Source organism: Neophocaena asiaeorientalis, unplaced genomic scaffold (genome assembly GCF_003031525.2).
Source record: "Neophocaena asiaeorientalis asiaeorientalis breed wild unplaced genomic scaffold, Neophocaena_asiaeorientalis_V1.1 scaffold437, whole genome shotgun sequence".
Classification (NCBI taxonomy): domain Eukaryota; kingdom Metazoa; phylum Chordata; class Mammalia; order Artiodactyla; family Phocoenidae; genus Neophocaena; species Neophocaena asiaeorientalis.
The window spans coordinates 1,762,294-1,788,899 of record NW_020173375.1 but is presented as its reverse complement, the minus strand read 5'-3'; the positions used below and the strand labels follow the sequence as shown (position 1 = coordinate 1,788,899).

Genomic DNA, 26,606 nt, shown 5'->3' with positions numbered 1-26,606 from the left:
CCAAGGAACTTGTTGGCTACCTTCTTTTGCAGGTTTGGGTTTCGGAGTTTGCACATATGGACCCTTCCCTCTTATAACCAAGACTACCATCTGAGCTGGCTGCTCCCGGGCCGACCCAGACTTGGACTGTGACCATAAGTTGGAACAAAAGGCTTCCCACAGGAGAGAGACGTTAACATGCTTTTCCATGCCTCTGTGCTTTTTCTATAGAAATAGAATACTTTATTATGTTAACAAAGCGTGACAATTCATCTCAAATTATTATAGATAAAAATTGATTACAGCGTTTAGAGTGAGATTAAAGAAATACATATACCTCATTGCTACTTTTAACAGCAATCATTCACTGCTTAATCTAATCTTGGCACTTGCCCAAAACTTCATCTAGAATTCACCCTGTGTCTTTCCTGAGAGTTTAAATCCTGTTTAGGGTTGGTACTTGGTTTTTTTTTTTCTTCAGGGCATTAGAGATTTGGGCACCAATAAATATTTCACATGGTTTCTCTCCAGTTTTCCTCAGTCTTAGCTGCCTTCATACAGCTTCTCAATGAGGTGGTGCCCTGCTATGTTCTAACATCCTAATTAACAGTCTTGCTGTCTAATTATTCTGCTCTTCTGTGTGAGAGACTGATCTTCTACTCCACACCATTTGCCAACAGCCAAAAAGAGAAAGTGGTTAGATTCATACCACATACCCATGGTGTGGAGCATACACACACACACGAGTAGGTTTTCTTTTAATCTAGTGAGAAGGGTATGATTTCACACAAAGAGGAGGTCCTTCAACCAGCCCTTCTGTCCATGAGAGTCAAATGTTCGTTTTCTTACTTGCTTGTTTAATAAGGGATAAAGACCTCCAATTCATTCACAATCCTTGTTCTACCTAAACCATATTTAAGCAGAATATAATATTTTAAAACCAAGATGGAGATGTTTTTCTTTAATATCTTATTTTAGTAGGTTGTCAGGTATAAGGGTAAAACATCCTATTCCTATATACAAAAATAGAATTCAAATTTGTACATCATGAGAATCAGTTCCTTCTGAGTTCTATACAGAAAGGTGCTCTTATAACAGAAACAGAATCACAGGGTGTGCCAAATGCTGACTGACAAATGAAGGGCTGGAGGTGGGAAATCATCATCTTGCAACCACCAGAGCAAAGACTGGTCCAAGCAAGAATCATCAATGGTTGCTAAATCTGGAGGGAATTGTTGATGAGGGACAGAATGTCTTCATGGTCTTAAAGGGTCTCCTGAGAGGTGGATGGGGAACAAAATTAGCATCACCAATGAGAGGCAGCTGGATTTTGTGTGCCTCCAGATGTGATGCTATCTGAAGATTATGCCTGTATTATAACCTGAAGCTGACCATCAAGAAACATCAGACAAAGTAAAAATGAAGAACATTCTGTATACATATATTAAAAAGGACTGAATTCTTCAAAAAGGCCAATGTCTTCAAAAACAAAGAAAGGCTATAGAAATGTTCCAGATAGAGAGACTAAAAACATAACAACTAATTGGAATGCTAGAGCCATGGGGAGAAAATGCCACAAGGGACATTACTGTATCAACTGAAAAAATGGAAATATAGTAGGTAGATAGATCAAAGTATTGTATCAATGTTAAATGTCATGAAATTGATAACTGTATTGTGGTTAAGAGGCTCTTCTCAGTCTTAGGAAATACACACTGAGGTATACCACCTTCATTCAAATTGTTCAGAAAAGAAATCATGTCTATGTATTTACGTGTCAGAGAGCACATCCGCGCTCACAAACGATAAAGCAAATCCAGCAAAATGTTAAGATACGTGAATATGGGGAAAGAGTATATGGGTGTTCTGTGTTCACCCCTTATTCTTGCAACTTTACTATGAGTTTTAAATTATTTCAAATAAAAAGTTAACAACCACACACACACACACACACACACACACACACACACACACACACACACATGAAAATCTTGTGAGGGAATACTCAAGGAGAGAAAGAGGACAAACCATCTCCATCCTTAACGTTCTCCCAGGGAGGACCACTGTCTTCACTTACCCCATCCCCCTCCCTCCTCCAGGAGAGATGACCACTGTCACCACAACTGTTCTGGTGGCAGTTTACTCTTCCTACCAATCTTGGCTTAGATTTTAATAAGTATCTTTTTTATCTTGGTCTAGCTGAGACAAAAGTGAAAATGTTTTTTGAATTTTTGTCTTCAAAATTATTCTATGGAAAAAGAAAAAGAGTAGAAAACACAAGTACAAACACAAGTGAGGTTACAGGCAGATTTCTCATCTTTAAATTACGAGACACTTGTCAATAGTTTGATGTCATCATTTACTGCGCTCACCTAAATTCACCTCAGCTCTAATATATATGACTTGCCCAGAGTTAATGTGCCTTCATCTATTTTTCTCAGCTAAGTCTGAGCCCAGATTCACTAGTGACCATTTGACCTTTGTGGCCAGTGTCATCAGCCCAGAATTCTCTGCCTCATATAAATGACCACTCTTTCCATAACAGCTGGTTTATGTGATCAAAAATGAGGTATAGCACCTCACTCCCTGCCCTCAAGAGCTAAATAATTATCTTAACGTCCTAATGTAAGGTGATGGGAGTTTTGCCCTAACTCGTGAATTGTGCGAGAATGAACTACTGTTCTGTTTGATTGATCGTGGCTTGATTTTGATGAGGTGAATTTGAAAATTATTTGATGCTGCTTACAGTGCCTAATAAAAATCCTTATTCTTTTAGTTTAAAAAAAAGTCAGTGTGCTATTGAACCAATAAGTTCCCATTTACAGTCTACTGAGGGGTCTGCAATCCTAAGCACATTGGAAGAACAGAGATGATGGACAAACTCAGGACCCAGTGACCCTCGCTGGGTCAGGTCCCATCTCAAGCCACTTGTCCAGGTGCTCCTAAACACACATTCAAGGGCTCATCCCCTGCCCCATTACCACTGCCACACCCCCACTACCACCCACACCTACCCCTTCACCTCTACTGCCAAGGGCACAGAAAAAATGGAAAGATCTTTAGCCATGCAATACCAATGCATATGACCAGAGAGGGGAACCATTCAATCCCAGACCTCCTCAGTCCAGATGTCTCTTTCTCAGATCCCAATTTAACATTGTTCTCAACCCTAGTCCCCTTAAGTCTGGCTTTCCAAGTAGTCTATTTTTTGTCTTTCTAAATTGAATTTATGTTAGAGTAAGTCCCCTGCATATGAACGAGTTCCATTCCAAGAGTGCTTTTGTAAGTCCAATTTGTTCGTAAGTCCAACTAAGTTAGCTTAGGTACCCAACTAACACAATCAGCTATATAATACTGTACTATAATAGGTTTATAACACTTTTCACACAAATAATACATAAAAAACAAACACAAAAACTAAAAAAAAAACATTTTTAATCTTACAATACAGTACCTTGAAAAGTACAGTAGTTCAGTACAAAAGCTGGCCAACATGGGCTGGCATCAAGTGAACAGGCAGGAAGAGTTACTGACTGGAGGAGGGAGAGGAGGTGGGAGATGGTAGAGCTGAAGGTTCATCAGCCATAGGAGACAGAGGACAAGATGCAATTTCACTCACGCCTGACGTTGATGGCACATGTTCTGGTCCCTTGCTGGATTCAATTCTATCTACCTTCTTGAAAAAACGATCCAGTGATGTCTGGGTAGTAGCTCTTTTTTTTCTCGTCATATATGACTCGGTAGCACTGGATTGCTTTCTGCACGACTGCTGCTACCTTTGTTTACCGTTCTATGTTTGGATCCTGTGCCTCAAAAACTAACAGTGCCTCCTCAAATAAAGAAAATCCCCTTGCCATTTCTTGTGTCATGAATCTCTTCAGTTCTTCAATTACTTCTTCCTCTTGTCTCTCTTCATCTTTCTCTGCGTCTCCAATTCCATCAGGTCTTCATTAGTAAGCAGCTCATGTTGCACAGCAAGTTCCATCGTTATCGCTTGGCGCTTCTCAGCAGTAGCAGCTACATCACTGCTGCTTTTACTCTTGCTTCCGAACATCCTGGGCTTGAAATAAAGATGCCATACTACTGTACCTCTATACAGTACTGTACAGTAAAGTACACAAAAGCACAACCACTTGTAGAGGATGCGTGCACGTAACAATGTACACCAGACACATGAACTAACTTACGTGATTGGACATGCAAACGCACATTTGTGTCTTTGAAAGTTTGCAACTTGAAGGTTCGTATGTAAGGTACTTACTGTAGTTATGGTAGGTTAAATTGCTTTAGCAAATGTATTCACAAATGTAATAGCTCAAATCACATAACAATCCAAGGCAAGCATTTCTGAGTCAGCAGGAAGCTCTTCATCACATAATGACTCAGGGAATCCAGGTCCCTTCCAGTTTGTGGCTACACCATCCTCTAGAGCCCCATCATTCTCTGCAACCTCTGCATCCAGCTGGTGTAAAGGGAAAGAACCTAGAGAAGTTTCACCTGCCTCTTAAAGGCCACAGCTTAGAAGGGGTTCACATCACTTCCACTCATATTCTACTGCTGAGAACTGATCACATGGCCCAAACTACTGCAAGAGGGTACGGGAATTGCAGTCCCTGTCTGGGCAGCTTCCTTTTACCCAGTTGTAGAGGAAAGATTTTTGGGGCAGCCTGCAGACCTGGCCATGGACCTTAAACAAAGAAAAGGGGAAGGTTTGATTAATGGAAATCACATTGGAAAACAAAGAAGGACTCTGAAAGTTTATTTCAATTACTTTTTTCTTTTGAATTATTTTAATGTTTGTCTGTTTATTTATTTCCAAGGAAATCTATGCCTTAGAATTATGTTCATACAATTATTTGTATTCTTTATTCTTAATTTTTTTAAATATTTATTTAATTGCACCGGGTCTTAGTTGCAGTTCACAGGCTCCTTAGTTGTGGCTCCAGGGCTCCTTAGTTGCAGCTCATCAGCTCCTTAGTGCGGCAGGCAGACTCCTTAGTTGCAGCACACAGGCTCCTTAGTTGTAGCATGTAAACTCTTAGCTGTGGCATGCATGTGGGATTTAGTTCCCTGAGCAGAGATCAAACCCAGGTCCCCTGCATTGGGAGTGCAGAGTCTAATCTGCTGCACCACCAGGGAAGTCCCTATTCTTAAATTTTTTGCTAAAAGTTTTGAGGCAGGTACTAGATTCATTGGGGGAGAAAGAATGGTATTGATTTTTGTTCAAGGCCAATGCAAATATTGTAGGGAAAAATGCATTCTCAGGCAAAAGATCAGAAATTTGGGGAAGTCTGGTTTTCCCATGACTACCTCTCCAACATCATTTTCCACGCATCTTCCCCTCATGTGTCACACTCTAGCCTCACTGCCTTACTCTTCCTAGAAGAATCCAAGCACACTCTCACTCCATGACATTTGCATTTTCTCTTCCCCTGCCTGGAACACGTCTTCCAGATATTTACATGGCTTGCCTCCTTATGTAATTCCGGTCACTGAAAAAATGTGGCAAATTTGGAGAGAGATTCCCTGACTTTCCTACTCAATATAAAATAGCATTCTTTCCCCAGCCATCACATCACTTCTATCCTTCCACTCTGCTTTTTCTTCATAATGCTTATCACTACTGCAATATACTATATATTTATTCATTTATTTTGCTTATGCTCATCTTCCTCACTAGCATGTAAGCTACATGTAGGCAAGATCTTTGCTTTATTTGTTGCTGTATTACCAGGAACTTACACATGCTTGGCAAAAAGTAGATGCTCTGAAAGTATTTATTGGAGGAATAAATGTACTTGATCCGGTATGAGCAAAGCCACAAAAATAAATACTGTTCAAACCACATCAATATTCAAAAGTTCCCACAAAAAAAGGAGCTCTTTTGTTGTTCTAGTTTTTTTTTTATTTACCATATTTTAAACGGGTAACAACTGGATACCCACATGCAAAAGAATGAAGTTGGACCCCTTCCTTACACCATACACAAAAATTAACTCCAAATTGATCATAGACATAAATGTAAGAGCTAAAACTATAAAACTCTTAGAAGAAAACACAGAAATAAATCTTCATGACATTGGATTAGGCTGTGAATGCTTTCTTAGATATGACACCAAAAGCATAAGTGATAAAAGAAAAACCGGATACACTGGACATCATCAAAAATTTTAAAAACCCTTGTTCTTCAAAAGGCATCATTAGGACAATGAAAAGACAACACACACATAGGGTGAGAAATGTTTTTGAGTCGTATCTCTGATAAAGGATTTTTTATATTATAGAATATAAAGAACTCTTACAACTCAACAATAAAAAGATTAATAACCTAATTTAAAATGGTCAAAGGATCAGAATAGACATATCTCCAAAGAAGTTACACAAATAGCTGATAAGCACATGAAAAGATGCTCAACATCATTAACCATCATGAAAATACACATGAAAATAACATAAGCTACCACTTAAGGCCCACTAGAACGGCTTTAATCAAAAGACAAGAGTTGGGCTTCCCTGGTGGCGCAGTGGTTGAGAGTCCGCCTGCCAATGCAGGGGACACGGATTTGTGCCCCGGTCCAGGAAGATCCCACATGCCGCGGAGCGGCTAGGCCTGTGAGCCATGGCTGCTGAGCTTGCGCGTCCGGAGCCTGTGCTCCGCAACGGGAGAGGCCACAACAGTGAGAGGCCCACGTACCGCAAAAAAAAAGACAAGAGTTGGTGAGGATGTGGAGAAATTGAACCCTTACTGCTGATGGGAATGTAAAATTTCAGCCACTTTGGAAAACAATTTGGCAATTCCTCAAAATGCTAAATATAGGGTTATCATATAACCCAGCAAATCCATTCCTAAGTATATACCCAAGAAAGATAAAATTATTTATCCACACAAAAATTTGTACATGAATGTTCATAGCTGCATTAATCATAATAGCCAAAAAGTAGAAACAACCCAAATGTCCATCAGCTAATGAATGGATAACTCAAATGTGGTATACACACATACAATTAAATATTATTAGGCAATATAAAGAAATGGAGTACTGGTACATGCTACAACATGGATGAACTTTGAAAACATTATGCTAAGTGAAAGAAGACAGTCACAAAAAACAACATATTGTATGATTCCACTTACATGAAGTGTCCAGAAGAAAGTACTAAGTGGTGGCCTATGGCTCAGGGAGTTGGGAGGAATGGGGAATGATTGCTAATAGGTATGGGGTTCCTTTTGGGGTGATGAAAGTTACACAACTCTATGAATATACCAAAACCTATTAAGTTAAACACGTTCAATTGGAGGAATTGTATGTTTTGTGAATTATAAGTTTTTCTTTAAGTAATGAGCCCTCAACTAGTTTTCTGTTTCAGGGACAGAATTAAATCCATGTCACGCCTACATTGTTGATACTTGACCTAAACCACTTACAGTGTTCTAGAGCTGTGGTTCAAAAAGCATGATCCCTGAACCAGTGACATCAGCATCCTCAGTAATTTGTCAGCAGATTCCTTGGCCTCACTATAGCCCTTCTGAATCAGAAACTGAGGTGGAGCCCAGCAACGTGTGTTTGCCCCCTAGGTGATTTTGATGCTCACTAAAGTGTTAAACTCACTTCTCTGGAAAAGGAGGAACCTAAGATCTCTTGTCCCAGGAAAAGTTTGACTACAAAATTCCTACCCACCTCCAGTCTCATGATATTGAATGGGACACTTTCTTTTTAAATAATAGTCAGGGCTACTCTGCTCTTTTCCTTTCTTCTCTCCCCACACATACAGTTAAGCCATGGCTTCCTCTGTGTGTTGCTACCCACCCCCACCTCTCTGAATTCCTTTCTCTATGTGTCCATAAGTAACAAACCAATATTTAGGTTCAGAGGGAGCTAGGAGAGCCCACTTCTTTGTCTTGAGACCTCAAGCACATGAACAACTTGGTCTCTTACCAAAGCATGCTGCATTGTCGTTATTGGGTATTTGAGTCCCAATATGTTATTGTTCTTTGCGAATACAGCTCCCTTGAAACTCTGTGGGGATAAGGGGTGCATGTCAGGCCAGGATGGGGGCATGACCTCATAATAGCATCAAAATTTCACTCTTAGTCCTGAGCACCTACCAGCATGATATTTACCATATCTCCAGGGCAAGTACCACATTTACTTAACTTACCAAACATCTACCCCTCTTACACCAACCTACTTTGTTTACGCACACCTCCACCTACATGATCAGCATGGTCAGGGCACAGCTCTGTATAATGGCCTTTACGTGCTCACTGAGGTTTTCTGGGAAGCTCAAGGGCATGGGCGGTTGGTCTAAGGTCTCAGAGAGTCAGTGGCAGGACCCTGTGGCCTCAGGCAGCATGGCTCCACGCCCTACAAGAAAGTAAGCCCCTTGTCTAAGGGCTAAATATAGGTCGCCTGCCCTCACGTGGGTCACACCAGGGATGAACAGGTGACTCTATCAGCCATGCTAGATGTGCACACATACGTGTGTATATAATAGATCCAGAGACATAGAAATATATCCTCTCACAGGCTCCCTTTCTTTCTGCAACAGAAATAGAGAAAAACTTAACAACTGCAAACCCAGAGCCAATTTATCAGAAACCAAATTAAAGCTGTTGGGTATTTTTGTTGAAACATCTCTACGTCTGAAATCTAATTTCTTGCAACTTTCCATATAGGATCCTATGTTGTATTATTTATAAGAAAATAATATTCTGCCCTCCCTTGACAGCATCTCCTGGCTGCAGAAACCACTGCAGCCATGAAGTAACAGAATGATTTTGGTAATGTTTCCATAGCTACCTTGCTTCGAAGTGAGGTTTATTCTGTTTTAAAGTCTACTGACCTATTCACATCCCTATTTAGAATATTTTTCAATCTAATCCCTTGTCTGGCTATTATTGTATAATGTTCCTGTTATTCCTACATTTAAGGAGGTTCTGGATGCATAAATAAAAGCCTGGTAAGCAGGCCTTCCAGTTAGACATAACAGTATGATGAAATTTTTTTCTTTTTTCTTTTTCTATTCCTTTCGAATCCAATGTGTATTCATTCTATCCTACCCTTGCACCGGGAAACCTTCCCAGGGTTTTTGGAGGTAAAGGCTGTTGAAGGTGCACTGGTGCCCTCTTGTGGTCATTCTGGCCTTGTGGTTTCTTCCCAGAAGCCTATTCTACAGACAACTGATTTTGCCAAGAAGGTAATGAGAAAGCCAAATGCCATTGCTAATTGTCATAGGTGTCCTTGTGTCTGTGTCTTTTGACCCCTGCAGGCATGAGGGTCTATCTAGAAGGACAGGCAGACTCTCTCGAGTGGCAGTGTAACAATGAGGGTTACAGACCTCTGCTCTTTCTTCCAAGGCAGAGGCCTTATTACTAAAGAATACTGGTTCAACGGGTAAGCCACAGGAAGTGAACTGGGACATACCTCCAGGAAGATGGCACACCAAACAACTCTCGGAAAGGCCTTGTAATGAAGGCAACCCACAGAAAGAGGAGACGGCTTCATCTCAAGAGAACACAGGGACTTCCCTGGTGGAGCAGTGGTTAAGAATCAGCCTGCCAATGCAGGGGATATGGGCTTGAGCCTTGGTCTGGGAAGATCCCACATGCCGCAGAGCAACTAAGCCCATGCGCCACAACTACTGAGCCTGCACTCTAGAGCCCATGAGCCACAGCTACTGAGCCTGCATGCCACAACTACTGAAGCCCGTGCGCCTAGAGCTTGTGCTCCGCAACAAGAGAAGCCACCGCAATGAGAAGCCTGCGCACCGCAACGAAGAGTAGCCCCTGCTTGCCACAACTAGAGAAAGGCCGTGCACAGCAACAAAGACCCAATGCAGTCAAATTAAATAAATAAATAAATTTATTTTTTTTAAAAAGAGAGAACATAGACCATCCTTAAAAAAGACCACAAGGAACAGGTAGTACCACATGCCTTTTTTAGAAGCTGAAAATATAAAGCTCCAGTTCTGGGTGAGAAATCAAGATAAAATAACCAGTAAAATTCTAGTTAATTCAATGTAACTGACTTTTATTCAATAAGTATAACAGAGGGACGTTCCTGGCAGTCCTGCGGTTAAGACTTCCCCTTCCAATGCAGGGGGTATGGGTTTGATCCCTGGTCCGGAAACTAAGGTGCCATATGCCTCGTGGCCAAAAAAACAAAAACATAAAACAGGAGCAATACTGTAACAAATTTAATAAAGACTTTAAAGGTAAAGGTGGTCCACATCCAAAAAAACCTAATAATAAATAAATAAATAAACAAACAAATATAAGAGGGAGTGAATGATATATGGTCCCAGTGTTGTCCACTAGAACTTTCTGCAATAGTGGAAATGTTCTCTATCCTTATTGCCCAATACAGTGGTTACTAGCTACATGGGCTATTGGGTACTTGAAATGTGGGAAACTAAATTTTTAATTTTATTTCATTTTAATTAATTTAAATAGCCACAAGTGGCTAGTGGCTACCATATTGGACGACACAGGTCTTGAAAGACAGATAAGACTAAGACAACTACAGTATCAGTAGAGTTTGTAGTACAGGGAAGTACAAATAAAGTTCCATAGTGGGAGGGATGAGTAGAGATGACCATAGAAGTTTCCTAAAAGGGAGGCATTTGAGCTGGCTTTGAAACATGGGTTGATCTTATCAGACAGAAGCGGTAAGGAGATCATTCCAGGTGGCAGGAACTGCAGGTACAAAGGCATGGAGATGGGAAACTGTAAGTAAATGTCCAAGGAACAGAGGTGTGGAGTATGAGGTACATGTGGCTGGAAAGAACACTAGAAGCATAGGTTGAAACAAGGACTATGAAGCCTTGAATGCCTTGCAAGATATTTTGGTTAAAATCTATAGTCAACGGAACATTTAACAATCCTTCCACTAAAAGAGGCTTGGAGGGCACATGAGAGCCTGTATCACTAGGGAATCTGGGGTTCCAGGGGACCAAGGGCTCTATGGCAGAAGCCACTGAATGCTAGCTATTGTTATCAGAATTCCAGTTTAGGCTGATTAGCCTAATGGCTGTGTGTGGAGGAAGAGGGAAGAGGGCCTCAAGGTGGGGTAACAAGAGGAAACCATTGCAACAGCTGGCCCAGTGAGAAACATGGAGGGTCTTAATGAGGATGAGGGACTGGGTGGTCCCACCTGGGCCCCCCAGTGTCGCAAACGTGATTCATCAGAACTATCATGCTATTGTAACCCTAGTGAAGCCAAAGACTCAGAGCTGTGTCTCACCCTAAGACATGCCATCCAACAATCAAACGGTAACTTCAAAGTAACGAGTTATTTCCTGCATTTCTCAAATACCTGTGGGCTGCCTCAGATCACACTCTGGCACCCTGAGGACTATGGAACTCAAAGAAATTCCTTTCTTCTCTCATCCACTTCCCTCATTCCCCACAGCTACTCCCACATCTCTCCTCAAAACTGCCTAGAAAACTCATCCTCCATCACTGAGCCCTAAGCCACCTGTCTCTCCACCCTTTCCCTCTCCAGCTCTCTCTTCATCCCCTGTCTCCAATTTCTGCCCCTCTAAACTCTAAGGAACTAGTCCCCTCATTGTGCAGGGGATAGCAAGAAGCAGGATGCAAAGCCAGAACAATCTTTATGTGGCAAGGGAGAGTAAAAGTTGGGAATTTTCATAGATTCACCCACTCTCCCCCAGAAAAAAGAAAACGCTCTCTCATATACAAATACATGTCTCTCATATACAAATACATGCTGTAGGGACTCTGGCAGTTCAGTATCTCCCTCCCTCCACCACCACCCCCAGGCGCCCACTTATTTTTCCATCTTTTTTTATGGTAATTTCCGAGTCAGATCCTCAGACCAGTGGCACTGCATCAGCCGGAAGCCCCACTCCAATCTACTGAATTACAATCTCTGGGGAAAGGGTCCAGGAAACTGTCTTAATGTGCCTACCAGGAGAGACTTCACATTAGATGTTAGCAATCACCAGTCTAACAGAGTTGAGAGCCACTACTCTCTTGTACCTGTGGGGTACAAGAGAGTAAACCGCCAACTGAACTTGCCTGGATTTATCAGCCCCTTCTAATAAATCTTAGGACTAGGTAATGGGAAATTTCCCAGGCAGAGATATATCCATATATCATATAATCCTCCTTCCCTAAAAGAGACTTGGTTTGGGTAATGTTTCATAACTTCTTGCACATCATGGTTCATGAGGAAAATGAGAGGATATGGAGTCACACCAGAATTAACATAAGATGATCTCCAGCAGAGGGGCTTGGCTCTGGACTATAGAGAGGACAGTATGCCTGGGGATAAACAATCATAAGATTTCCCTGTTTTCCTTAAAGGAAGCAAGTGTGAGGCCATCTCCTAACAGCCAAACATTAGGTTCCATCTCACCCATACTGGGGCCCTGAAACACCAGGAGAAAGAGGCAAAATTACTGCCACCATCCTGCTGGTGGCCCATTCTGCCTTATAAGCAGCACATTAGATGGATGCAATTTCTAGTTCATACCCTAAGCTGCCTCTGCGGTGAGAGAGGGAGTCCTTGGATGTGGATATCATAATCTGCTTCTTTCCCCCAAATGTGAGCCCAGTTAAGGACTTCCTCTAAGTTATGGATGAAGCCATAACCATACCACTTTCTGCATCTAAATATAGCCCCAGGCTCTCAGATCTGTACTTGGTTACTTAATCCTGTTCCATGTTAAATGTTAGTCTACCATTGTGTTCTAGTTTCCATTGTAATGGTTGAGAAGTCTGCTGTCATTCTAATGATCATTTCTCTGTAGGTGAAGTCTACTTTCTGCATTTATGACATTTTCCTCTCTAATGTTTTTCATTTTCATATGTCTAGGTGTGGATTTTTCTTTTTGTTTATCTTGTCAAGACTCATGATTCCTGAATGAGAGAATTCCTGTCTTTTAACAACACTAGAAAATTGTCAGCCATTTTCTTCAAATACTGTTTTTCTGGGCTTCCCTGGTGGCACAGTGGTTGAGAGTCCCCCTGCCGATGCAGGGGACACGGGTTTGTGGCCCAGTCCGGGAGAATCCCACGTGCCGCGGAGCGGCTGGGCCCGTGAGCCATGGCTGCTGGGCCTGTGCATCCGGAGCCTGTGCTCTGCAGCAGGAGAGGCCACAACAGTGAGAGGTACTGCAAAAAAAAATTTTTTTTAATTTAAAAAATAAATATTCTTTTTCTACAATTTTTACTTTAGTCTTTCTTGTTGTGTGCACACATGTGTGTATATATGTCTGTGTGTGTCTTAAGCTCTCTTTCATGTTTTCTATGCCTTAGCTTCTCTGTGCTGCAATTCAGTTCATCAATTTCCCTTTGAGTCTGTCTGATTTGCTGTTTATTCCATCTGTTAGGTTTTTTATTTTAATAACTATAATGTCTTTTCTAGAAAGTATATTTAATTCTGCCTTTTGGTTTTGTCTGCCTTTTTAATAGTGTCTCATAAATTTCTCATGTTTTTTGTTGCTTGTTTTTTATCTTTAGTCATAATCATCCAGGAATTCATTCAACACTTATTGAGGGCCTAGTATATATCAGTTACTGTGGGCATTGGAAAGTGGATAAGACATAATTTCTATTGTCAAGAAGGTATAAGGGTGAAAACACAGTACGTAAATTATGACACAATATGTAAGGACTAGGATAGATATTTGATAATTTGAAGGGAGAATCTGATCCAGCACAAGGGGATCAGAAAAGATTCCAAAAAGATATAAGGCCTGAACTAAGTCCCAAAATATTAGGAGGTATTAGGCAGGTGATGTGAGAAGAGACAATATTAGCAAAGAAGGTGAATATATGCGTAAGAGTGCCATGAACCACCCTAGCTCCTATGGCTGGAACTTAAAGTTTAGAGGCTAGAATAGATGGAAGAGTGGGCAGGGGCAAGAGAGGAAGATGGAAGTGTGATCATGAGCCAGGTCATGGAGGACCTGGTAAGCACTGGTGAGAAGCTCAGACAGTATTAGGTATTCAATGGGGACCTAGGGTAAGAGAAGAGTTGCAGAGGAGCTTGTAGCTCACCATAACACAAAAATTTACTAATGACAAATAAATGCCAGTATTAGGTGAAATTGTTGGTAAGTTGAATCTAGAATAGGGGCATCTGTCTGCTCCAGCAAGTAACAAATGTGTCAATAGATTGCATAGTACATGCCCTGACTAAAAGTATTGAAATTCAGATAGATAGATAGATAGATAGATAGATACCACCAAATGGATAACATGCTGGCCAAAGAATCTACTTATTGGCTTTGGCTTAGATCATTTGTAATTAGTGTGTCTAAGAAAGTACTGAACTCCAATTGCTGAATTTTCTAGGACTAGCTTACCCTAGTCCTAGAACATACCATAAGGTATGTTCTTGTGTGTGCTTTCAGGTGCCTAGGAATTCTTAGAGGATCCCAGGCAATGGAAAATGGCCCGATGCTCATTGCTTACTGAAAAGAACTGCAGACATTTTCTTCCATGTCTGCAATTGGAAGGCAATCTAAAAAAGATAGTCAACATTTATTAAGTGCTGGCCACGGGCCAGGCTCTGTTCTATGCCCTTTACATGCATTATCCCATTATATCTTCACAGCATCCCAACGGGTTAGGTACTTTTATTATTCCCACTTTACAAATGAGGAACAGCCCATGCTCTTAACCTCTATGCTCTGCTGCCTTCCAAAAATTCTACAGATGAAAACTAGTGACATCTATGTCATAGCATTTGTTGGTCTTCGTCTGTACCACTCCAGAGGGCACATCTCCTTGTCTACAGAAAAACTTCATCTAACCTGTACACTCAGGTGTATGAAGCCAGGAGGAAGCAGCTTGATCCTGTCCATATATTCTCTGGAGGACATCACTGGGAGAACCCTTTCTCCCACTACCACTTGGTGCAGTCTCAAAGCTGTGGAAATTCAATCATTGATTAGCCTGAGAGTATAAAAAGCTGTAATGGGGGAAAGTACTATTGAATTTTCATTTTTGACTTGTTTTAAAAATACTTCAGTTCTGAGTGGAATCTTGGTTTACTAAGCTTGATGTAGCCACAAATGCTACATCCTATTGCATCAAAGCTCTGCATTTATCCTCCCTTCATCATCAGGTGTCAACTTCAAACCACTTCTCTCCATTTCTATGATTTTCTCCTTCTCTCTTCCCTCTCTTCTTTCTCTCAATTATTCTCCCTTTCCATTTTTTCCCATGGGTGAAAAATGTCCACTACATTAGCTGACATGGAAAGAACACCAAACTTGGAATCCAACTCCCTAGATTGAAATGTCAGTTCTCTAATGATATGTCTTTGAATGGAGATAATAATGTTTTTCTCAGAGTTCATATTTAGTAAACAGCTACAATGCATTAAGCACTCTGGTAGATATTGGGGATACATCAGTGAACACTAATAATGATATGCCAACAATTGCAAGAGGTGCTATGGAAGATACAGTGTACTATCACAGCATCCAGCATGAAGGTCCAACCTTTCTGGAAGGGGACTTAGAATTTCCACAAGCGTATGAAAGAACACTGTAAACTGTAAAATCATACAGAAATGTAAAGTATAATAATTCATATTCTGGGACTTCCCTGGTGGTGCAGGGTTAAGACTCCACGCTCCCAATGGAGGGGGCCAGGGTTCAACCCCTGGTGAGGGAAATAGATCCCACACGAAAGCTGCAACTAAGAGTTCACATGCCACAACTAAGGGGCCCATGTGCTGCAACTAAGGAGACAGTGAACCACAACTAAGGAGCCTGCCTGTTGCAACTAAGGAGCCCACCTGCCACAACTAAGACCTGGCGCAACCAAATAAATAAATAAATATTAAAATAAAGAATAAATAAAAAGACTTCACTGTCAATTCACACAAAAAACCCTTTATATTCTATTATATATCTCCTCTCCCTCTTTCTTTTCCTCATTCTTTTTCCTTCCCTTCTTCCTTTTTTGGTGCCCTAAGGTCAACTCTAGGTTATCAAAAGATGATTAAGAACTGCTAGATACCCAAGACCACCTATAGATTCAATGCAATCTCTATCAAAATGCCAATGACATCTTTTACAGAAATAGAAAAAACAATCCTAAAAATCCTATAGAATCACAAAAGACCCTAAATAGCCAAAATAATTTTGAGAAAGAACAAAGCTGGAGGTTCACATCTCCTGATTTCAAACTATACTACAAAGCTACAGCAATCAAAGCAGTATAGTACTAGTACAAAAAAAGACACACAGACCAATGGAACAGAATTGAGAGCCCAGAAATAAACCCATGCACATATGATTAATTAATTTACAAAAAACGAGCAAAGAACATACAGTGGAGAAAGGACAGTCTCTTCAATAAATTGAGTTGGGAAAACTAGACAGCCACATGCAAAAGAATTGAAACTATACAATTATCTTGCACCATACACAAAAATTAACTCAAAATGGATTAAAGACTTGAATGGAAGACCTGAAACCATAAAACTCCTAGAAGAAAACATAGGAAAAAACTCCTCGACATTGGTTTTGGCAAGGATTTTTTGGATATGACATCTAAAGTACAATCAATAAAAGCAAAAATGAACAAGTGGGACCACATCAAACTAAAAGCTTCCATGCAGCAAAAGAAATGGTCAATTGACAAAATGAAAAGTAATATACAGAATGGGGAGAAACATTTGCAAATCATACATATGATAAGGGGTTAATATCTAAAATATATAAGGAATACATACAACTTGATAGCAAAAAAGAATAAAAATCCCTCACATAATCCAATTTTCAAATGTGCAAAGGACCTGAGTAGACATTTTTCCTAAGAACGTATATAGTCAACAGACACATTATAATGTAATCACCATCACTAATAATCAGGAAAATGCAAATCAAAACCACAATGAGATAACACCTTACACCTGTCAGAATGACTATTATCCAGGAGACAATAACAAGTGTTGGTAAAGATGTGGCGAAAAGGAAACTCTTGTGCACTGTTGGTGGGAATGTAATTTGGTGCAGCCACTATGGAAAACAGTATGGTGTTTCCTCCAAAAAATTACAAATAGAACTATATGATCCAGCAATTCTGCTTCTGGGTATATATCAGAAGGAAATGAAATCACTATTTCAAAGAGATATCGACTTTCCCATGTTCATTGCAGCATTATTTACAATAACCAAGACAAAGAAGCAACCTAAAGGCCCATTGATGAATGGATGGATAAAATAAAAGTATATACAGGTATGTATATAATGGAATATTATTGTCATAAGGAAGAAACAAATGCTGCCATTTGCAACAACATGGATGAAAACTGAGGGCATAGTGCTAAGTGAAATAAGTCAGACAGAGAAAGACAAATACTGTATGATCTCACTTTTTATTGGGTTGGCCGAAAAGTTCGTTCAGGTTTTTTTGTAAGAGCTTATGGAAACCAAATGAACTTTTTGGCCAACCCAATAAATCTTAAAAGTTCTCACCACAAAAAAACCCCACCATAATATCTATGTGAGGTGTTAGATGTGTTAACTAAGCTTATTGTGATAATCATTTTACAATATATAAATGTATCAAATCATCATGCTGTACACCTTAAACTTACACAATGTCATGTCAATTATCCCTCAATAAAGCTAGAAAAATAAGATTAAATAAATAAATAGAACTACAAGATGATTATGTAATCAGAAGAACTCTCAGTAAATGTTTAGGGGGAATAGGATAGAATACACGGTATGGAAATAGAGGTGAACATTCAAGAATTTTTAAAATAAAGTAAGCATGTATTCAGCATCTATGGAATGTCCACATCTGCGAGGTACACCATCAGGCACTGAACATACAGTGGGAAAAGGCACACGCCCATACCCTCAGGGAGCTTACATCTGGAGGCGAGGCAGCAGAGCACATAGTACAATGTGACAAGAACTTTGACAGGGAAAGGACTGAGGGGAGTAACAAGGAGAGATTCTTAAACCAGCCTGGAATGTCAGAGGAAGCTTTGCAGAGGAGACAAGGTGTGAGCTGAGTGCAGGACAGGGTTACTCAGCTGGTCAAACAAGGGGGACCCATATCACCTCAAAACAAACTTAGAAACAACTACGGAGGAGTGAAGATCTTCAGAGGAATGTAGGGAGAACGTTTCATATAGTCCAGGGACCAGACGTTTCCTCTCTCCTAGAAAAGCCACAGAGGGAGAACACAAGATGGCAGTGGTGCGATGGGATTGCACAAAGCAGGGAGGCCTCTCAGACAGAAACTACAAATCTAATAGCAGTTGACAAGAAATGGGCACTGGCTTGCCCATTGGGGGAGTGTGAAAGGACACAGCCTTCCTGAAGGACAAGGCTGCAATATGTATTGAAAGCCTTAAAAACGTGCATGGTCTGAACTAGAAATTCAACCTTTAGAAACTGATCCTAAGTGAAGATTCCCATGTAAGGCTGTTTATAATGGCATTATTTTCAAATGGTGAAGAAGTAGAAAGAAGCCAGATTCCAACACTCCAGTCTAATGGTTAGATGAACTGTGGCTAATTCATCTAGTAGAATAGCAGATGACCAATTATAATCATGTTCTTGAATAGCACTTAATGATAAAGAAAATGTTCATGATATAACATTAAGTACAAAAAATAGGATACAAAACTACATATACTATATGATTTTATTTAAAATGTACGTGTGTGTGTGTAAAGAAAAAAGACTGGAAGGAAAAAGATCAAAATATCAGTAATAGTGGAATTACAGGCCATTTTATTTTATTCTGTAAGCTTTTCTCTATATTCCAAATTTGAATCCTATGTATGCCCCACTATTATCAGAAAAAATAATAAACATTATAAAAGAAAGTATTAACAGAGTCTATTTCTAGAAAATGAGGTCAAATTTGGTTTTTTAATTCTGTGTGTTTTCCAAAATGTTTCCCCAAATTTCATATTATGACTATGTATGGCTCTTTAAAACAAATCATTGAAGAGGCTTTTTTTTTTTACTGGGAACCCAGAATGCTTAGGGAACACGCTGCTATTTTAAGGGATTAGTGATTAAGTCACCTGCTGAGAACAGGTGTCAGCTTAGCAGAGAATGACATGGTAGCTCCCTCCCCTGCCCCCAAAACCAGAGGACCTCCTATCGCTCTCCCACTGTTTCTGCTCCTACCTTTGAGAATGGGAAGTTGGCAGGACTTTTGACCTTGATCGTAAGGTGCAGTTTTAACTCTATTATGTCCTTTCTCTGTAATCTGGCATTAAGAGGGTTTGCAGTTGGGAGGGCAAGAACACCCATTAAGCTTGGCAGATATTCCTCAGAGTGCTAGGAGAGGATAGTCCACATAAAGAGAATCTTCTAAAATAAGTACTCAAATCCCTTTGTGTAAAGGTCTCTTTCATCTCCTCGCCATGCTTCATCTTTTGCACCAAGTTAATTAACAACAATTTTTCAGCAAGCACAACCCTGACAGGTAAGTATTTGGAGCCTGTATCATTTCTCTTATCTTTCCTTCTCCTCTGTGTATTGTTGGGCTCTATGGAGCTTGAAAAGTGTTCTCTTGTTGGAGGACACAGAAGCAACACTCAGACAGTGTATTCTTCCTTGGTTGTTTTTTTAAACTAAGAATGAGTTTATTTCAGTATTTTAAAATCGAACCATTAAACTCATTCTGCTTTGCCTGATCAATTTTTAAAGTGTATGTATTTATTTGTTTGTTTGGTTGGTTGGTTATTTTTGGCTGCACTGGGTCTTCTTCGCTGCATGCGGGCTTTCTCTAGATGTGGCGAGTAAGAGCTGCTCTTCGTTGCGGCGCATGGGCTTATTGCGGTGGCTTCTCTTGTTGCGGAGCACGGAATCTAGGTGCGCGGACTCAGTAGTTGTGGCGCACGGGCTTAGTTGCTCCACAGCATGTGGGATCTTCCTGGACCAGGGCTCGAATCCGTGTCCCCTGCGTTGGCAGGAGGATTCTTAACCACTGCGCCACAGGGAAGTCCCTAAAATGTATTTTTAAATGTTTCTTTCAGTTAAGTAATATATAAAACACATTCTTGTAAAAAAAATTAAAGAATATAGAAATATGTAAAGTGAAAACCTTCCCATACCCTTCACCTTCCAATTCAACTTGTCTCCCTGGGATTAACCTCTTTTTTATTATATTAGTTTCAGGTGTGCAGCATTAAAATTCAACATCTGCATTTACTACAAAGTGATCACCACCATAAGTCTAGTTACCATCAGTCACCTTACAGTTGACCCTTTCACCTGTTTCACCCACCCAACCCCCTTCCCCTCTGGTAAACACTAATACCTTCAAAGTCCATCCACATTGTCACAAATGGCAGAATTTAATTCTTTTTATGGCTAAGTAGTATTCCATTATATATATACCACATCTTCTTTACCCGTTCATTTATTAACAGACACTTAGGTTGTTTCTCTATCTTGGCAATTGTAAATAATGCTGCAATAAACATAGAGGTGCGTATATCTTTTCAAATTAGTGTTTTCATGTCCTTTGAATACCCAAAAGTAGAATAGCTGGGTCATATGATAGTTTTTTTTCTTAAGTTTTTGAGGAATCTCTGTACTGTTCCCCATAGTGGCTGCACAATTTACAGTCTCACCAACAGTGTACAACGGTTCTCTTTTCTCCACATCCTCTCCAACATTTGTTATTTCTTGTCTTTTTGATAATAACCATTCTAATATGTGTGAGGTGATAACTCACTGGGTTTTGACTAGCATTTCACTAATAATTAGTGATGTTGAACATCTTCATGTGTCTGTTGGCCATCTGTGTGTCTTCTTTGGAAAAATGTCTATTCAAATACTCTGCCTTTTTTAATTGGCTTTTTGTTCTTCCTGAGTTGTATGAGTTCATTATATTTTTGATATTAATCCCTTATTGGATATATGGTTTGCAAATGTTTTCTCCCATTCTGTAGGTTGCCCTTTTGCTTTGATGATGGTTTCCTTTGCTGTGCAGAAGCTTTTTAGTTTGATGTAGTCCCACTTGTTTATTTTTGCTTTTGTTTCCCTTGCCTTTGGAGTCATATCCACAAAAACATCACTATGGCCATTGTAAATGAGGTTACCACCTATGTTTTCTTCTAGGAGTTTAATGGTTTCAGAACTTGCATTCAAGTATTTAATCCATTTTGAGTTAATTTTTGTGTGTGGTGAAACATAGTGGTCTATTTTCATTCTTTTGCATGTGGCTGTACAGTGTTCCCAACTCCATTTATTGAAGAGAATATCCTCTCTCCATTGTATGTCTTTTGCTCCTTTTTTGTAAATTAATTGACCATATGTGCATAGGTTTATTTCTGGGCTCTCAATTGGTCTGTGTGTCTGGTTTTGTGCCAGTAGCATACTGTTTTGATTACTATAGTTTGTTGTATAGTTTGAAATCAGGAGCATGATGCCTCCAGCTTTGTTCTCCTTTCTCAAGATTGTTTTGACTATTCAGGATCTTTTGAGGTTCCATACAAATTTTAGAATTATTTGTTCTATTTCTGTTAAATATGTCATTGGAATTTTGATAGGGATTGCATTGAGTCTGTAGATTACTTTGGGTAGTATGGACATTTTAACAATATTAATTCTTCCAATCCATGAACACAGATTATCCTTCCATTTATTTGTGCTTTCTTCAGTTTCTCTCATCAGTGTCATAGTTTTCAGTGCACAAGCTTTCTCTCCTTTTAAATTTTTTTGAAGTGTTTGAGAAGGATTAAATGTTCTTTGAATGTTTTGTAGAATTCTCCAGTAAATCCATCTGGTCCTGGGCTTTTGTTTGTTGGGAGATTTTTGATTACTGTTTCAACATCCTTACTGGTAATCAGTATATTCAGATTTTTTATTTCTTCATGATTCAGTCTTGGAAGATTGTATGTTTCTAGGAATTTATCTACTTCTGGGTTGTACAATTTGTTGACATATAATTCATAGTACTCTCTTATGATCCTTTGCATTTCTGTGGTATCGGTTGTATCTTCTTTTTAATTTCTGATTTTATTTATTTGAGTCTTCTCTCGCCTTTTCTCTTCCCTCTCGATATAGCTAAAGGTTTGTAAATTTTGTTTATCTTTTCAAAGAACCAGCTCTTACTTTCACTGATTATCTTCTCTTGTTTTCTTAGTCTCTATTTCACTTATTTCCACTCTGATCTTTTATTTTTTTTAACATCTTTATTGAGGTATAATTGCTTTACATTGTTGTGTTAGTTGCTGCTGCATAACAAAGTGAATCAGCTATATGTATACATATATCCCCATATCCCCTCCCGCTTACGTCTCCCTCCCACACTCCCTATCCCACCCCTCTAGGTGGTCACAAAGCACCGAGCTGATCTCCCTGTTCTATGCAGCTGCTTCCCATTAGCTGTCTACCTTACATTTGGTCGTGTATACATGTTAATTCTACTAATTTTGAGCTTCATTTGTTCTTCATTTTCTAGTTCCTTTAGGTGTAAAGTTAGATTGTTTATTTGGGATTTTTCTTGTTTCTTGAGGTAGGCCTGTATTGCTATGAACTTCCCTCCTAGAACCACTTTTGCTACATCACCTAGATTTTGGTATGCTATATTTCTATTTTCATTTATCTCTAGGTTTTTTTTCATTTATCTCTAAGCTTTTTAGGAGATTAATTTCTCCTTTGATTTCTTCAATGACCCATTAGTTATTCAGTAAAAATGTTGTTTAATCTCCACATTTTCTTGTTTTTTCTTGCTACTGATTTCTAGTTTAAGACCATTGTAGTCAGAGAAAATACTTGATATGATTTAAATCTTCTTGAATTTATTGAGACTCATTTTGTGACCTAACATGTGGTTTACCCTGGAGAATGTTGCAGGTACAGTTGAGAAGAATGTGCATTCTGCTGCTTTTGGATAGAATGTTGTGTGTGTGTGTATGTGTGCATGTGTGTGTGCATGCATGTGTATAAAGTCAATCTGATTTAATGTGTCATTTAAATTCCATATTTCATTATTGATTTTCTGTCTGGATGATCTATCCATTTGGTGTAAGTGGGGTATTAAAGTCTGCAACTGTTATTTATTGCTTTCAATTTCTCCCTTTAAATCCATTAATATTTGCTTTATATATCTTGGTGCTCCTCTGTTAGGTGCATATACATTTGTAAATGTTATATCTTCTTTCTGGATTAACCCCTTTATCATTAAGTCTTTTTTTTTTTTTTGCAGTACGTGGGCCTCTCACTGTTGTGGTCTCTCCCGTTGTGGAGCACAGGCTCCAGACGCATAGGCTCAGCGGCCATGGCTCACGGGCCTAGCTGCTCCACAGCACGTGGCATCTTCCCAGACCGCCTGCATCAGCAGGCGGACTCTCAACAACTGCGCCACCAGGGAAGCCCATTAAGTCTTTTTTTTAATGTCTATTTTGTCTGATATGAGTATAGCTACTCCACCTTTCCATTCGCATGGAATATCTTTTTCCACCCCTTCACTTTCAGACTGTGTGTGTCTTTTCTTCTGAAGTGGGTCTCTTGGAGGCAGCATATAGATTGGTCTTGTTCCTTACCCATTTAGCCACTCTATGTATTTTGATTGGTGAATTTGGTCCATTTACATTTAAAGTAATTATTGATAGATATGTGCTTATTGCCATTCTGTTCATTGTTTTCTGGCTGTTTTGTAGTTCTTCTTTGTCCCTTTCTTCTTCTCTTTTTCTCTTCCCTTGTGTTTTTGTGATTTTCTTTAACATTATGTTTAGATTCCTTTCTCATGTTTTGTGTGTACCTACTATAAGTTTTTTCCTTGTGGTTACTGCATGGTTCACATATATCATTCTATGTAATTAGTCATCTGTTTTAAGCTGGTAGCAACTTAAATTTGAACACATTCCAAAAATGTGATGGAACACATTCCATCATTTTACCCCCTCCACATTTTATACCTTAGATGACATATTTTACATCTTTTTATTTCATGCATCCCTTAACTAATTATTGTAATTTTAGTTAATTTTGCTACTTTCATCTTTTAACTTTCGTGCTTGCTTTATAAGTGATTGATCCACTATCTTTATTATATATTTTCCCTTGGTCTTTCTCATCTGCAAATATTGCACTAAATTTCCCAAACAGCAAGCCTACACCCTCTATATACTTCTTGCTCCAAACATCATTCTTTAAAAAATATTTTGCTTGTCTTTAGTCTTTTTTTCCAACAAGTTTTGGCTCCTTCTTGGCTTAGCCTTCCTGATGCTCTTCTCATGGGTATAACAGGCCTGGACTAGCCATTGGTTCCCACTGCAGCTCATATCTATGGGATTATATTTACCTCACTGTGTACAAATGTTAACTACATTTTGTTTGTTTCCCTGATTCTGCACTTTATGGACTAGATCTCAAGGCCTATGGACACTGCTTCTAACCCATTTACTGGATACTTCCACCTGAAAATTTCTCTGATTTCATATTCCCTTTGTGCTATACAGGTTATCTTCCATGATACTTGGTTCCATGGTGTTATTAGACCAATTTCTCCCCACTCTTTCCAATTTGGGGTGGAATCTCTCAATTAAGTAGGCATTTCCTGTCAAACAGGTCTTCCCAGATTTAGTGCAAAGCACTCAAAATCTCTGCCAGAAGTGCTGGTATCAAAAACCACAATCTAGAAAACTAAAGCCTGCTACTTAATACCAGGAATAGCCAATACTTCAGTTTTCACTCCTCATTATTCTTCACAAGTGGCAACCTTTAAAATGCAGTGTGACATGATTATGACCTCTGCCTGCCTCTACTTTCGCCTTCCATGGATTTTATAAGGGCCTTCAAAGCCAATAAAGATATACATGGCAGGGTTCTTCTGCCTCACTCACTCCTTTATATATAACTCTGTAGGTATGAGCATTGATCAGTAGAGTAGGATTGATATATACTGGTGGGTGTCAACCATGTCCTGCTTGCCTGAATGCTCCAGCATGACAATTCACCCCTGCTGTCTGTGTCATGCCACAGGGTTGCCCCAAAGGGAGTTGTTCGCCAACATCTGTGACTCATCTCTTCCTTACTGGGTAGGAACAGCCTTACTCACTCCTGCTCCTGCCAGGGCTTGGCCTGCCGTCTGACTGCAGATAAGTATGGAGCACTGCTGGGCAGGAGCACAAAACTGTCTTCTTGGCCCCAGGTAGAGATGTTTCTCCTCCACCAGCCCCTCCACTGGATTACTGGTTTTTTTGTTCTTTTTTGGTTTTTTTGGCTGCTTTAGGTCTTCGTTGCTGTGTGCGGGCTTTCTCTAGTTGTGGCGGATGGGGCCTACTCTTCGTTTCAGCACACAGGCTTCTCATTGTGGTGGCTTCTCTTGTTGCAGATCACAGGCTCTAGGTGCATGGACTTCAGTAGTTGCAGCACATGGGCTCAGTAGTTGCAGCATGCAGACTCTATAAAATGCAGGCTTCAGTAGTTGCAGCATGTGGGCTCAGTAGTAGCAGCAGGCAGGCTCTAGGGTGTGCAGGCTTCAGTAGTTGTGGTGTGTGGGCTCAGTAGTTGTGGCTCATGGGCTCTAGAGCACAGGCTCAGAAGTTGTGGTGCACAGGCTTAGTTGCTCCGCAACATGTAGGATCTTCCCAGACCAGGGATCGAACCCCTGTCCCCTGCACTGGCAGGCAGATTCTCAACCACTGCACCACCAGGGAAGTCCCTGATTACTGTTTTTCTATCAAGCCTCCTGAAACTGGCTAAACCCCCGCCTCTCTTAAGAAGGTTTTCCTTCTGGCTTCCTGCCTGGTATGTGTTTTCCCCACTGTCTAGGTAAATGTTCTCCTCTACAGGGATCAGGAAGCCCCAGATGAAGCCTTTCACCTTCTCTGGAAGCAGGGGGCACACCCTGTTCTTGCAGCACATACTGCTTGCTTAAGCAGGAAGCTGAACATGGTGTACTCTGCAGCAATTCCCTCGGCTTTCAGACTTCCTGGGTCAAGAGTCCTATGTGGCTCTCCCTGTAAAAATATGCTTGTTCACCAGTTGGTTCCCTAGAAAGCCCGTTCATAGTTCTCTTAAGAAAACAGCTCTTAAATCAGCTTAATCAGCATAAATCAGCTGCCTCTCACTGTTAATAATAATTAACTCCAGCAAGTTCTCAACTTTAAATGTTTAAGAAGTAACAAACTCAAAACACAGGGACAGCTTAAATACACAATGGTTATGATTTTCCTCAAGCCTCTTCCCACCCAGGCTCATTTGCTGGGTCTCCTGTAACCAGGCACTCAATAGGGGTTTTGAAATATTCTCACTCTTGTCTAACTCGTGTCTTACTTTTCCTTTCAGGGCCTCAAGCCTCATCTCTATAGCTATGGAATTGTCAATGCAGAAGGGACCTTGGAGACATTCTCATCAGTCCCATTTTTTAATCTGTAGTAGGAACAAATTTTCACTCCCAGACTTAGATGTGAAAATGTGACTTGATTACATTATAAATGAACTTATTTCTTAAATTCTCATGTCTATTCAATCTTGCCAATGCAGAATAACTCAGTCACTTTCATGTTTCCCCCCCTCGGATCTTTTTGGGTTACTACCCACCAGTTAAGGATTCTCTCTCTGTTCTCCTCCCCCATCCCCGCCCCCCACAATGTAAGTTCAGGTGTAGTTTATGTCCCATCCTGACAACAGGAATGAGGATATAGAGG

General features: G+C 40.0%; 1 long non-coding RNA gene across 2 annotated transcripts; it reads left to right on the top strand.

Annotated features, from left to right (window-relative positions):
- Window positions 1-19,037: 19,037 nt before the first annotated feature.
- LOC112400473 (uncharacterized) lies at window positions 19,038-26,405 on the top strand. 2 transcript variants are annotated; one of them, XR_003003408.1, is made up of 4 exons: window positions 19,038-19,167; window positions 19,342-19,423; window positions 24,937-25,105; window positions 26,245-26,405. It is a non-coding gene; the product is annotated as an uncharacterized LOC112400473 (long non-coding RNA). The 2 variants fall into 2 exon arrangements; XR_003003407.1 differs by lacking the exon at window positions 24,937-25,105.
- Window positions 26,406-26,606: the final 201 nt, after the last annotated feature.